Source organism: Camelus bactrianus, chromosome 12 (assembly GCF_048773025.1).
Source record: "Camelus bactrianus isolate YW-2024 breed Bactrian camel chromosome 12, ASM4877302v1, whole genome shotgun sequence".
Taxonomy (NCBI): domain Eukaryota; kingdom Metazoa; phylum Chordata; class Mammalia; order Artiodactyla; family Camelidae; genus Camelus; species Camelus bactrianus.
The window spans coordinates 33,654,070-33,666,373 of record NC_133550.1 but is presented as its reverse complement, the minus strand read 5'-3'; the positions used below and the strand labels follow the sequence as shown (position 1 = coordinate 33,666,373).

Sequence of the window (12,304 nt, the reverse complement as noted above, 5' to 3'; positions counted from 1 at the left end):
GAACTTTCCACCTGCTTCTAAATAGCAGAGGAGTCAAGTCTATGTAATGAGAAAATTTCATTACAGTGGAAACTGTCTTGCACACGTTGTTTTCTTCCGTGGTCTGGTAACTGTGCTCCCAGGAGAGCGGGTTGGACTTCCCAGGATGTGCTACATCAATGATGCCAGTGCCAACCTGATCCCCAGAGAACCTGAAATCTCACTGATCTGTAATGTGTTCTGCTTGATTGCTGAAACAAACAGAAGGCCCTCCCGTAGCCCCCATGAGAGGAAGACTTGAGCTGGCATCCCTACGGCTGTGGCCTCTCCACACGGGGAAGTGAACCCTCCCTACTTTGGATAATGCCTCTGAAGCCACCAGCATTTCTTGACAGTGGCTAGCTGGCTCAGAGAACTTTCCTTCTTTGTTCTGTGGGGGTTGTCATTTGGGGTTCCATGTCTGGCCACAACCAAACAACAAGGGAAGTCTGTCTCCACAGCTGCCCAATATGCCCTGAGACACATGAAAATTAGGCTGTACTTAGGAGGTGTCCACACAGTATTGTGGGAGAAATTGTGTTATTTTACCAAGTGGCTGCTCTGAGGCGCTTTCCCATCTCTGGCTGGGATTATTGCCACAACCTCCTAACGTTCTTCCTGCTTTCTCCCTCGTTCCCTCAGTCTGTTCGGAACACAGTAGCCAAAGTCATGCTGTTCAGACCTATGTCAGATCATGTCACTGCTCAGCCCAGAACCTTCCAAAGGCTTCCCACCTCACCCAGAGTAAATTAAAAGACAAAATCCTCATGATGACCTATAAGACCTGATTCTAACCTTATCACCTACTACTCCTCTCTTGTGTCCACTCTGCTCAGCCACACTGGCCTCCTTGCTCTGCCTTAGGCACAGATCTTGCCTCAGAGCTGCCCCTCTTACTTTCTCTTTGCCTGTCTGCGTAGCTTGACCCTCACATACTCTAGATTTGCTCCAGTGTGATCTTCTCAAAGATACCTTCTCTGACCCCACCTAACCCACCAGCATCCTCTCCTCCACTTCCTTGCCTAATGTTTCACCCTAGGATGTATCAACATCTAATGTACTATAAGTTTCACTTATTTTGTTTTATTTATTGTCTCCTCTAGACGAACAATCTCTGGGAGCAAGGATTTTTGTCTAATGTGTTCCCTGTTGAATCCCCAAGATCTAAAGTGTTGTTTGATATATAACAAGCACTCAGCAAATAGATGTTCAGTAAATGAATTATATCATTTAATTCTCTCAACAAATGTGGGAAGCAGATTCTGCTATATCCATCTCAGAGATAGAGAAAATAAGGCTTAGAAAGGTTCAGTGACTTGCCCAAGGTTATACTGATGGTCATCGACGTTTCTTCAGCTTGACCACAGGGCATCATTATACTGCTGCTTCTGCCCTAACACCAGGTGTCCTGAAGTCAGTAGGTGTCAGGGGTAGTCCTACCGCCTCTAATAAGCCCCGGTGCCTTCCACACCAATTCCCACACACTGAAGTCATCAGCATTTCTGCCGTAACTTTTCTTGGGCCTTCCAAAGTGGAGAGCCATAGTTTTCAACGTTGTTAACTCACTCTCTGTCCACCATGGACCAGTGAGATAGGAACACTCCTTTAGCCCAGTCAGATACTTAAAAGAAATCCTGTAAATGAGAACATTCTAAGTAGACTTTCTATAGCATAGTGGGTATGAAGTGCACTTTATAAAGATTTCTTATTGTATGTTTTTCCTGACCACTCCAGGTAAGAACTTTGACCCTGAGCTCAGAAAGTCTTAATTCAGATTTCAACTTTGTTATGTGCTAGCTGTTTGACCAAGGGCAAGCTATTTAAAAGTCTTGTTGACAAGACTTCCTGATCAACAAATAGTTCTTACTGCAGAAGGTAATAGTAAGGTGTGAATGAAGTATGTTCGAGAGGCACTGGTGAATACTATGAGAACGCACACTTAGAGATGATAAGGACATGCTAACATAATTGTTAGCAGTAGGGATATAAAGAAGCCCTCATCAGCCGTCAGTGGCTTGTCACCATTCCATTGGCCCAAGTTAGAATGTGTGAATTAATTCATCACCATGGCTAAAAACAATAGGAAATCTTTAAATCATCAATCAATCGAAAAGTCAGTTAACAAAGTTCCACTAGTTCTCTTCATTACCTTGTCCTGAGTTAAAAAAAAAAAAAGAAAAAGTCCCTGCGTGTCTTGCTGGTATATTAGCATATTTGTGAAGATAAATATTTATATGGGAAAGAAGAAGTAAGAGTACTCTATAGTAAGCAGGTAGGGCTGCCAAAGACACAGCAATGGCCATCAGGGTTAGAGGGATAGAGATCCTTCCCAGAAAAGGTAGTCGAGGAGGACTCACAATGGAGGTGGTACTGTGGGCTGGCCTTACACGTGAACTGAATCTGAGTAGGTGGCGGGAAAGCAGACGTGTCATTGGCGGAATAGGTTAGCTGAAAGGTGAGGCTGGAAGGGAAGGATGGAGTCAGAAGCTAAAAGGCCCTGAATAACAGTTGTAGAATTTTTGCCTTGATCCTACAATAAGTGGGGGAGTGTGTCAAGGTTTAAGAATGTAAGAAATGTTTAAGAGTCAAAGAGGCAAAGAAACCTGAAATATTGGAGCTGGAAGTTACCTCATCCAGTTCAGCCTCTACCTGGGATTGAGGAGGAAACGGAGGTCCAGAGAAATGAAGTGACTTACCCAAGGATCATGTCAGTCAACCCATGACAAAGCCAAGACTTCAACTCAGGTCCCTGACTCCTGGTCTGGTATTTCCCCCAACCCTCCATGGCCACTTCAGGAAAGGATAGCACAGCATGACTGATTTTATGGGTCATAGAACCAAAAAAGTCTTACACCTCTTACCCCGTCTCCTCACATGTGAGTCAGCCATCATGCACACTTACTGTTGCTACATTTTAAATTTGGCTTTAGGTGATCTAACAGAATTAGTCCAGATTTCTAGTGAGCAAAAGAGAGGAGCAAGAGTTAACACAGGCATCTACACTTGCTTTTCCAATAGTCGGAAATCAGACGATAACCTGCTTTTCTTTCACATTTGCTTCACTTTCTCTTCAAATTCCTCTCCTTCCCCTCACCCACTTTTTAATCACAGAGTCCCAGCCTACCAACAGCCAAGTGTTTTCTTAAAAAATTAGAATTGATTAGGCCTTGATTAGAATAAAATTTGTTTTTACAATTCACATCTTGAAATAAAATTTAAACTTCTGCTGGGTGTATCAAGCGGAGCCAAATAATACATTGATAATGAAATTGTATCCCTCCATACAGCCCAGGAGTCACATGGGAGTGTGATTTGCCTGGACCCAGAGGTGTTGATGGGCCTGACAGTATGATGGGCCGAATGCTGGATCGTGATCAGTCTCGTGTGTTTCTCCAGAAATTATTTCCTGGAAATAGAATTACCTCACTGTCCTGAACTCTTGGACGCGCCTTTGCTTGTGCATCTATAACTTGAGGGTGGGTAGGTATGTAGATGAACCAGATGACAGGATGACCTTTGAGACACACAGCTTTATTCAGTTTTAACCAAAATGTCTCAAAGTCAGCTTTTCAGAATTTTACTCATTAGGAGAAAAAGGTCTATGCATTCTTGCCCTGTACGTAGTCTTAGGCCTCATACTATATCCCATACTTAGAGATCACAACATGTTAGCTTATCAAAGGCTCCAAGAAGTTTTGCAGTAAGTAAACTGCTTAAACAGCTATTGCCCAAACATATTTATCATGGAATCCTTTCTTTTCCCCCAAGAAATCCCTAGCCCAGTTTTCCTAAATTTATTAGCAGTACAATAATGAGTGAAAACAAAAGAATAATTACTTGTGAGAACTGGGCAAATTCCTTAACTACTAACATGAGAACATGATCCAGTAATTCATGACAGTGGTCTCTAGAGGAGAAAAATAAGAGGTGATAAATATGATCTATAGTGACTTAGAAATGGCTATATGTAGGGGTATCTATGGAAAAAAACTAAACGTGATATATGTTTTGACATTCAGGAAAAATTCCAGTGCAGCTTACCTGCTAGGTTGTTAAAATAATGTTATCTTGGAAAGTCCAGCTATTCAGAAGATAAATTCCTACACGAGACAAATATTACTACATTTGTACAAACAAGTTCGAAGATCATAAAGGATCCATGGCAGAAGCACTGAAGTCACATAAATTCCCTGTAATATCAACAACCCGTATTTGCATAATCACGTTGTCAGTAAAGTCCTTTCTTACACATTTTCCTATTGGAGTCATTCCTTTATTCTGGTTTTTATCTCCAGTTTATAGACAAGGACATGAAAACTCAGGGAGGCTAAGGAAGTGGATGCTGTGATGTGCCACCCAGAATCCCCTCAGCATCAAGACTCCCCTTCCTCCTGCTGATGAATCAGCACTCAGTCCCTCCCCAGGAAAGGGAGTTGCCTTGCAGGAAGTCAGACAGTCTTCCTGGGGTAGCCCACATCTACTGACTTATCAAGTAAAGGGTTCAAAGCTTCATCCCCTCTCCTCAGTTCACGACACCGCTGAAGGGCTGTTCCAGATTCACAGTTCCTGTTGCCTCTTCCCAGTCCTATTTCTCTCACTTCTCAGGTGTGGATCCCCAGGGCTCCCCAGTTAACATTCTGCATGCAAATCACCACCTCAGAGCCCAGTTTGTGGGGAACCGAACCTAATGACTTTAATTAACTTGACTAAAGTCACCACACTAGCAAATAATTTGAATGCAAATTCCATGCTCTGTCAGCACATCAATATGCCACTTGGCAGGTGGACCTTTGAGTGGATGTGTATTCCCATCTCCTGCCATTGGGTACCTCATTTGCTTGCTTCAGTCACACTGGCCTCCTTTGCCTTCCTTGAACACACCAAACCCAATCCATTCAGAGCTTTGCACTACCTCTTCCCTCTGTCTGGAAATTTCTTCCTCTAGATCATTACATGACTGGCTTTTATTTATTTTTTTTTTTTGTCACAGGGTCATCACCTCAAAGAAGCTTTCCCTGACCATCCAATATAAGGTAATCCTGTTCTAGTTTTTCTTTCTAGCACACCTTTCTGCTATATGTTCATATTAGCACTTACTTCTCTGACATTAGCTTATTCATTTATCTGTATATTGGCTTCTCCCCTGATGTCTGATCTCTAGAAAAATGTAATCCCCATGATAGCAGAGACTTTATGAATATCCTCACTGCTTTGAAAGTAGTTCTCAAAGTGTAGTCCATGGACTGCTGATCAAACTATTTTCATAATAATGCTTAGACATTAAATGTCTTTTTCATCCTGTTGACATTTTGCAATGATCGTAAGAAAGTGATGGTGGGTAAAACTGCTGGCTCCCTAGCACAAATCAAGCAGTGGCATCAAACTCTACAGATAGTCATTGTGTTCCTCACTGTAATGCCCTTGCAGGGAAAAACAAAAACAAGTTTCATTAGAGAATGTCCTTGATGAAGCAGTGAAAATTTGTTTTAAAATTGTAACTCTTGAGCATACATCCCTTTAACAGTCTATATGATGAAAAGAAGGTACCCACAAAGTATATTCCCCTTGCATAATGAAGAATGATTGTGTTGAGGAAAAGCATTTGTGCGATTGTTTGGTATAAGCTATACTAGCTGCATTTTTCATGAAACACCATTGTTACTTAAAAGAATGACCAACAGTCAAACTATGGTTATTTGTATTTGGGTATCTGGCAGACATTTTCTCAAAAATGAATGAAAATGCCACTTCAGGGAAAACAGCTGACAGTATAGGTGCCCATGATAAATTTCAAAATTTCAAGTGAAAATTAGAATTTTGGCAAAACTGTATCTGCCACCATCATTTTGACAGCTCCCCAATCCTTAAAGACTTTTCTGATGAAATTGGTGATATTAACAAATGTGTTTTTTTTTTTAATATAGTATATCTAGTATAAGGTGATGTGTCAACTTTTAGACTTCCTGAATAACTCAGGGAACTGTCATTTTCATAGTGAACAATACATGAAGTTACACAAGTACGCACGGTTAAAGGATCCATTCTGAGTGCAAGAGGGATCAATGGAGTTTAATTTTTTTTTTTTAATGGAACTACTGGGGATCGAACCCAGGACCTCTTGCATGCTAATAATCACACGCTCTGCTAGTGAGCAATACCCACCTCCCTTTAAAAAAAAAAAAAAGTTTTAATGGAGGAGATTGATGGATTTTAATGTAACGGGAAATGAAAAGTTAATTGATACGATTTCAAATTCTTCATTGCTACTAACTTTTAAGAACTTACTGCTAATTGAGTTTTATTTTAGCATCAGATTATCCAATTATCCAAAAAGGTTATCAAGTCACTTTCCCTTTTCCAACTTCATAACTATATGAGAAGCAGATTTTTAAAATATACTTTATCTGAAACTTTTATCACAACAGACTGAATGCAGAGTATTAACTCAGAGCTGTCAGATGAAACCAGATACTAAAGAAATTTGCAAAAACATAAAATGACATCACTTTTCTCACTAGTTTTTCCTCTTTGTTTTGAAAATAAGGTTCTTTTATAAAATTTATAAATGTGATTTGTGCTAATATATAATGGATTTATTATTAACTTAAAATCAATCAATTTTCTAAATGTCTTAGTTTCAATTTAGAAATTGGTAAATATAATCCACATAATAAAATGTCTTTGGGGTCCTCAGAATTTTTGAAGAGTGTTAGGGTATCCTGAGACCAAAAAGCTTGAGAATCCTTTGGTCTAGAATGAGTGCTGGCATAGATTTGACATTGAAAAACTATTGAATGTTGCAATATTTACAAAAGGAAATACATAGATAATTTTTAAAATGTACTCCCAGTTGGATTATAGATCATGTCTCTGCATATGGCAAAACAGAATATTGTATCATCTGAGAGAGTAAGTACACTTTCCCAGTGGCTAAAGTTGGTAGCTTTCAAGGAAGAGAATATCCATCCCAGGTTTGATGGTCTTAAAAGGAAATCTCCATTTCCTACAGACAGCCAAAATCTCAGGTATTTTTAGAATGCAGGAAGTCTGTTGGCTTAAAATTAGTTCTCATAGGCCTTTCCTTACCCAGTAGTGTTCTTCACCTGTAGCCAAGGATCATTTATGAAAGGGAAGAGTCCAGCACAGTGCCAGACATTAACGGGCTCATGTCCATGCTCTACCCATTAGGCTGCCCAAAGACATGACGGCAAATGCTGTTTGAACAGGGAATCTGCTTTGGAAGGCCAGACACTTAAGTCTCTCTCTAATGTATCAAATCAAATTCATAGTCAGGAGCACCAAGCTGCCCCTCTTCCTCAAGCTCCCCTCTCAAGCCAGGGCATCATAACCAGAGAGAAGCAGGTGAACTAAGATTATCAAGTGAATAGGGGACCCTTTGGCAGTGCCAATGGTATGAAAGCTATAATTAAGAAGTACTAAGTGAACTTTTTCAGTACTGAAACTCAAAGATGACAGTGGGGCTCTCTGCCCAACATTTTCTGGAGCTACTCCCGGGATTTTCAACAGTTTTAAAGCATACTCTTTCTACGATTCGCCAAATTTCTTTCATAAGAGAAGTACAGGAGGTTTGCCTCAAATTTTGGAACAAGAAGATTGCTTATATCTGAATTACAGCAACATCTTGATTAAGTAGAACCAAAGTAACAAGTCCTTTCAGTTGGATAGACACTTTTTGTCCTGCATTAAAAAAAAAATGAAGTGATAAGACCATAAATAATTTCATAAGAGGAAAGGACAACTTACAAAGAGTATCCAGGATCAAACATCCTTTCAGCTCAGTCTTTTCTGTACTTTGTACAGAAGTGTTCAGTGTAATTGCACTGAAGCATTCCATGCAATTGCTATAATTAATAGAAATTACTGTTCAAAATGATGATTCGGAGGCATCAGAAATTCAGGCATTCATCAACTCCTCATGCATCTTAGAAAATCAGTAGACGCAATTTATTATTGAACCTTTTGCATCATGTCTGGAGATAACTGAGAAGCCTATGACGTTTTACAAGGCTAGACTACAAACCATGGTGACACATTCCCCTGGAGTGATACAGTTGCATTATAGACACTATCAGTTAATAGTTTATTACTAATAATACTGAAATATTGAAGGTGGATACAAGATCATCTTATCATAATAAAACAGAGATAATAATTTTTAAAATGTAATGGCTTTCACTCCCTTTTCCTTCTATGCACTTGACCTTTATGCTGCTTGACCTGGTCACCCATTTGATGGGAAAGTGGGGATGTCACAAAGGAGTCCGCAATTAATGTTCATTTACATTAAGGTTTCACAGCAAGAAAGAAGGTGTGATAATAGTGTTTTTGTTTGAAAGGTTTTCCAATCCCTTTGTCTCTCTCTTAACGTGGGCCACTCCTGAAAAGAACCAGCTCTAAGATTGCTCCTGTAGGGTGGTGAATATACTGCTTCTACATGTGATAGGAGCTTGCCAATTCATAGTCACAGAGGATGATGTAAAAGGTGCAAAATAAAAGTTGCATCCCTTACCCCATATTATCAGACACTAGTCTCAGAAAACAAGGAAAGTAGAGATTGAAAGCAAAGCAGGTAGATGATGCGTCTAGATATTCTCCTCTCCCGCCTTTGGCCTGGAAGAAGGAAGCAAAGTTAGGAAGGTGGAGATAACCCTGAGGAAAGAAGGGGGTCTCCTGTCTTTACCTCCCTGTTTGAGACTCTGGGAAGGTGCCAAGTCACAGACATCCCCATGTCTTCCTGAGGCACAGCCCACAGCAAAGCAGGCTTTTCAGGGCAGCTGACAGTGGTCTTGAGCTGAGTTTTTTTGAAGCTGCCTTCTATTCCCAGTGGGGTGAATGTGCAGTTTGGTAGGATCTTATCACCAGGGGAACAAAAGGAAGCCAGGTTAGCGAAGAAGAGGACAGACAGTTCTCCCCAAGAGCACCCCCAGGTCAAAGAATGGTTAACCTTAGAAACCAGCTCTTCTCCTTCACAAGGTCACATGAACCACCCTCCCCTCCCTGTATACACCGGATTCCTCTTCCAGAGTAACCAGAGAGGTGATCAGAACACCGGAAACTCTGAGTCACTGAACACTGTCCAAAGGGACTATTTTAGTGAACAGATCCAAATGAAGTTTTAAAGTAGCTAGGACTGAAACTTAGCCCCCTGCCCCACTATCAGGAGGCAGACTGCAATTAGAATAATAAGGCTGCATTTTCCTACACACTAAAATTGTTGGATGAGTGAGTCTGTGGTAGCTACCTGTGGGGGCTAAAATCAGTGAGGATTTCAAGGAGCCATAAGCATCCTGTATCTGCATCTTTGGAAGATTAAAAATACCCAAACTAAACTGAGGGAGGCATGTCATTGACAAAGTCAGAAACAGACATAGAATAATTAGTGAATGAGAGAACAAGAGAAGCCCTTTCATGAATTCTGAAAGTTTAAAGACTAAATGTTATTCCAGAAAGGAAAGGCCAATTCCAGCTGGAACTCAGACCATTAATTCACTGGTTGGAACACCTTGGAGAAAGACATGGGACTCTATAACAAGATCAGAAGGAACATAGTAGTTATGTGTACACCAAGACCTGTTCAAGAAGCCTCTGGAGGTTGAGAGCCACGTTGCTCTTGCAAGAGCTAGCTCAGCTAGCACCACTTCCTCTCTTAAGTCAGGCGGGCAGGAGTCTGGATAAGAATTCAAAGAGGTTGGGAGAAGAACATGATGGGTGATTGGGTTGAATTATCAGCTCATATTTGCTATAAGTTACTCACTCCCAACGCTATAGGACCCACACATGGTTTAGTTCTAAGGGATCTCTGTCTGCTCCAGTGGTGAGCAATTTAGAGGAGTCACATAACCAATGTTAGTGGAAAGCCAAGCCTCTTTGTGGATTGAGTAGTGACCCCAGGGGTGGGAGGTGAGATCTTAGCACCAGGGTTTACCGAAGCAGGATTGGAGGACTGGGAGGATGGAGAGAAAAATAGATTTTAGATAGAGATCAGAACCCAACCAACTTGAAACATGATGGCCATTAGATGTGGAAAGAGTTATTCACAGGAATGCAAACTTTACCAAGGAAGGGGTGAAATGGTGGGAGGGGGGTAATATTTTGAAAATAATAAGGTGTTTTCCTCTTGCTTTTCCTAGTATATGGCTCAGCGTATCCATGGGCAGAAAGGAGAATTAAGAATGCTGCAATTAGAATGCAAAGAAAAGACACATTAATAATTTTCAAAATTGGCCCCTTTTATAATAGCCTCCCTCTGGCTCATTAGCATAGCAGTGTGCTTTCTGGAGTGTGGAAGGGGTGGGGTCTGAGTCTCAGCCGAGAATTATACATGCATCATAAATACCCCGCATTGGACCTCGTCTACCTCACGGTGCTTGATCTTGGCACATCTCAGGGCATCTGTCAAAAACTAAGTGACACCCACCTGCTTTAAACAATGAACCTGTAGTTTGGATAATGAGCAGCTTGGAGGGATATTAAGGCTGGTGGGGGATGGGGTTGGGAGGAGACCTTGAGCTGGGCATGCGAACTTGGGCAAGTTGTTCACCTCTCTCAGAGAGCTTCAGGGCTCCCTTCCATGGAAGGAGAGAGTTGAAGATGATTTCTAGGAGACCCACCAGAGTCATGAGCTCTTCATGCCTCGGACACAGGCTTGAGTCCCCACATGAGATTCCACGGACTTCAGATGAGACGCAGTTGTGTACAGAACAGCCTCCTGGCCTGCAGTAGGGACCCCTGAGAAGGGCTGCCCTGGGGCTCAACAGGATGCCTGGCGAGGAGGGTTGATTAGTTAGGTGGCCTCCCCTTCCTTCTCTGGCTTCCCATGACCCTCTCCCACCTCCCGCCAACACCACAAAATGCTCAAGAAGCTCCCCATTATCAAAAACTGCTTTCAGTTAAGCTGATACCTGTAATTTATGCTTTGGTGTGAGTTTAAGCCAAATGTTATCAGTCCCAATGTTATACACGTTGTGTGTGATAAGAGACTTTCCAGCCTCTGTGCCTCCCTTTGCCTGCCCCCTTGCAGGCTCCCAGTCCCCAGTTCCCAGTCTGCTCAGGCTCTCTTCCCAGTGAACTTCATCCATCCTTTATGATGCAGCCCAAACACGGGCCACCTCTCTTGTGCAGGCTTTGCGGCATGGCCCCCGGGCTGTTGTTGGCTCCTCCACTGGGCTCTGGCAACCCTAGGAACATGTCAAGCCCTCTGCTCCCCTGACTTCTGCCGAATCTTCCCCACTGGTTGTCTCCTATCACACCCTCACTCTAAATGCTGCCTCCTCAGAGCAGCCAACCCTGAACAGCCTGAACTTCAAGTCCTCTCCCCACCCTTCCTTAATGCTCTACAGTTGCTGGATTTATATGTGGTTCATGTTTATTTGTCTCTTCCCTTAAGAAAGGAAGTTCCAAGCATGGAGGGTCCTGATCTCATTCACCGCAGTTTCCCGGCACCTGGAACACAGCCTGGTGCATTGTTAGGGCTGATGACTATTGATGAGTGAATGAATCTTGCACATTCCTCAAGTGCTGGCATAGTCTACCATAAGTGACAAGTTCCAGGCTCTCTCTCCCTGTCTCTATCTCTCTCTTCCAGTATTTGTTTCTCTCTTTCACAGGAACATTAATCCTATTCATGAGGACCTTACCCTCATGACCTTATCACCTCCCAAAGGCCCTGCCTCCTAAAACCATCAACTTAGAGGTTAGGATTTTAACACATGAGTTTTGGGGGAACATAAACATTCAGATAATAGCAATGATGAAGGACTAAATGAATGAATTGTAAGAATCTTTTCTAATTGCAGTTGAAGTTTTGTCTGATTTTAAGCATTAGTAAGTGGATAGAGAAAGGAGCTTTTCTGATATCCTTGGAAAAGTTTCTCAGGGAGTACCCCTTGCTCTGCCCGTGCTTGGGGCCAGAGGTGATATTCAAAATATTTAACAACTGTTCTGGTAGCATCCACCCATGAGTTCTGATGTTAGTGGTCACTGGGCCAGGTATCAACCCTTCAGTGGCTGGATTCTAGAATGTTCTGGGGCACCAGGAGAGTGGCTGGATCATAAGGGGTTATGTAGGAAGCTTATAGCAGCTACTCAGACTATTTAAATATTTTAACAACCACTATGTCTCTATCCGGGCTCTTGGCTGAATCACAGCCCTGCCTGGTGCCCCTGTAGGGTGATGGCCATTCCTGGCAGTGTTCACAGACACAGCCTTGGGGGTTCAGACCTGGAAGGATGTACAGCACAAAGCAGGCAAGGGCGGGTGACCATC

At 42.1% G+C, this 12,304-nt stretch overlaps 1 long non-coding RNA gene across 1 annotated transcript in view; it reads left to right on the top strand.

Moving 5' to 3' along the window:
- The window catches only part of LOC123612966 (uncharacterized), a 301,024-nt gene that overhangs the window by 168,928 nt on the left and 119,792 nt on the right, over positions 1 to 12,304 (top strand). The window contains exon 3 of the long non-coding RNA XR_012510704.1: positions 5,009 to 5,051. This is a non-coding gene — a long non-coding RNA (uncharacterized LOC123612966). The remainder of the gene's footprint in view (positions 1 to 5,008; positions 5,052 to 12,304) is intronic.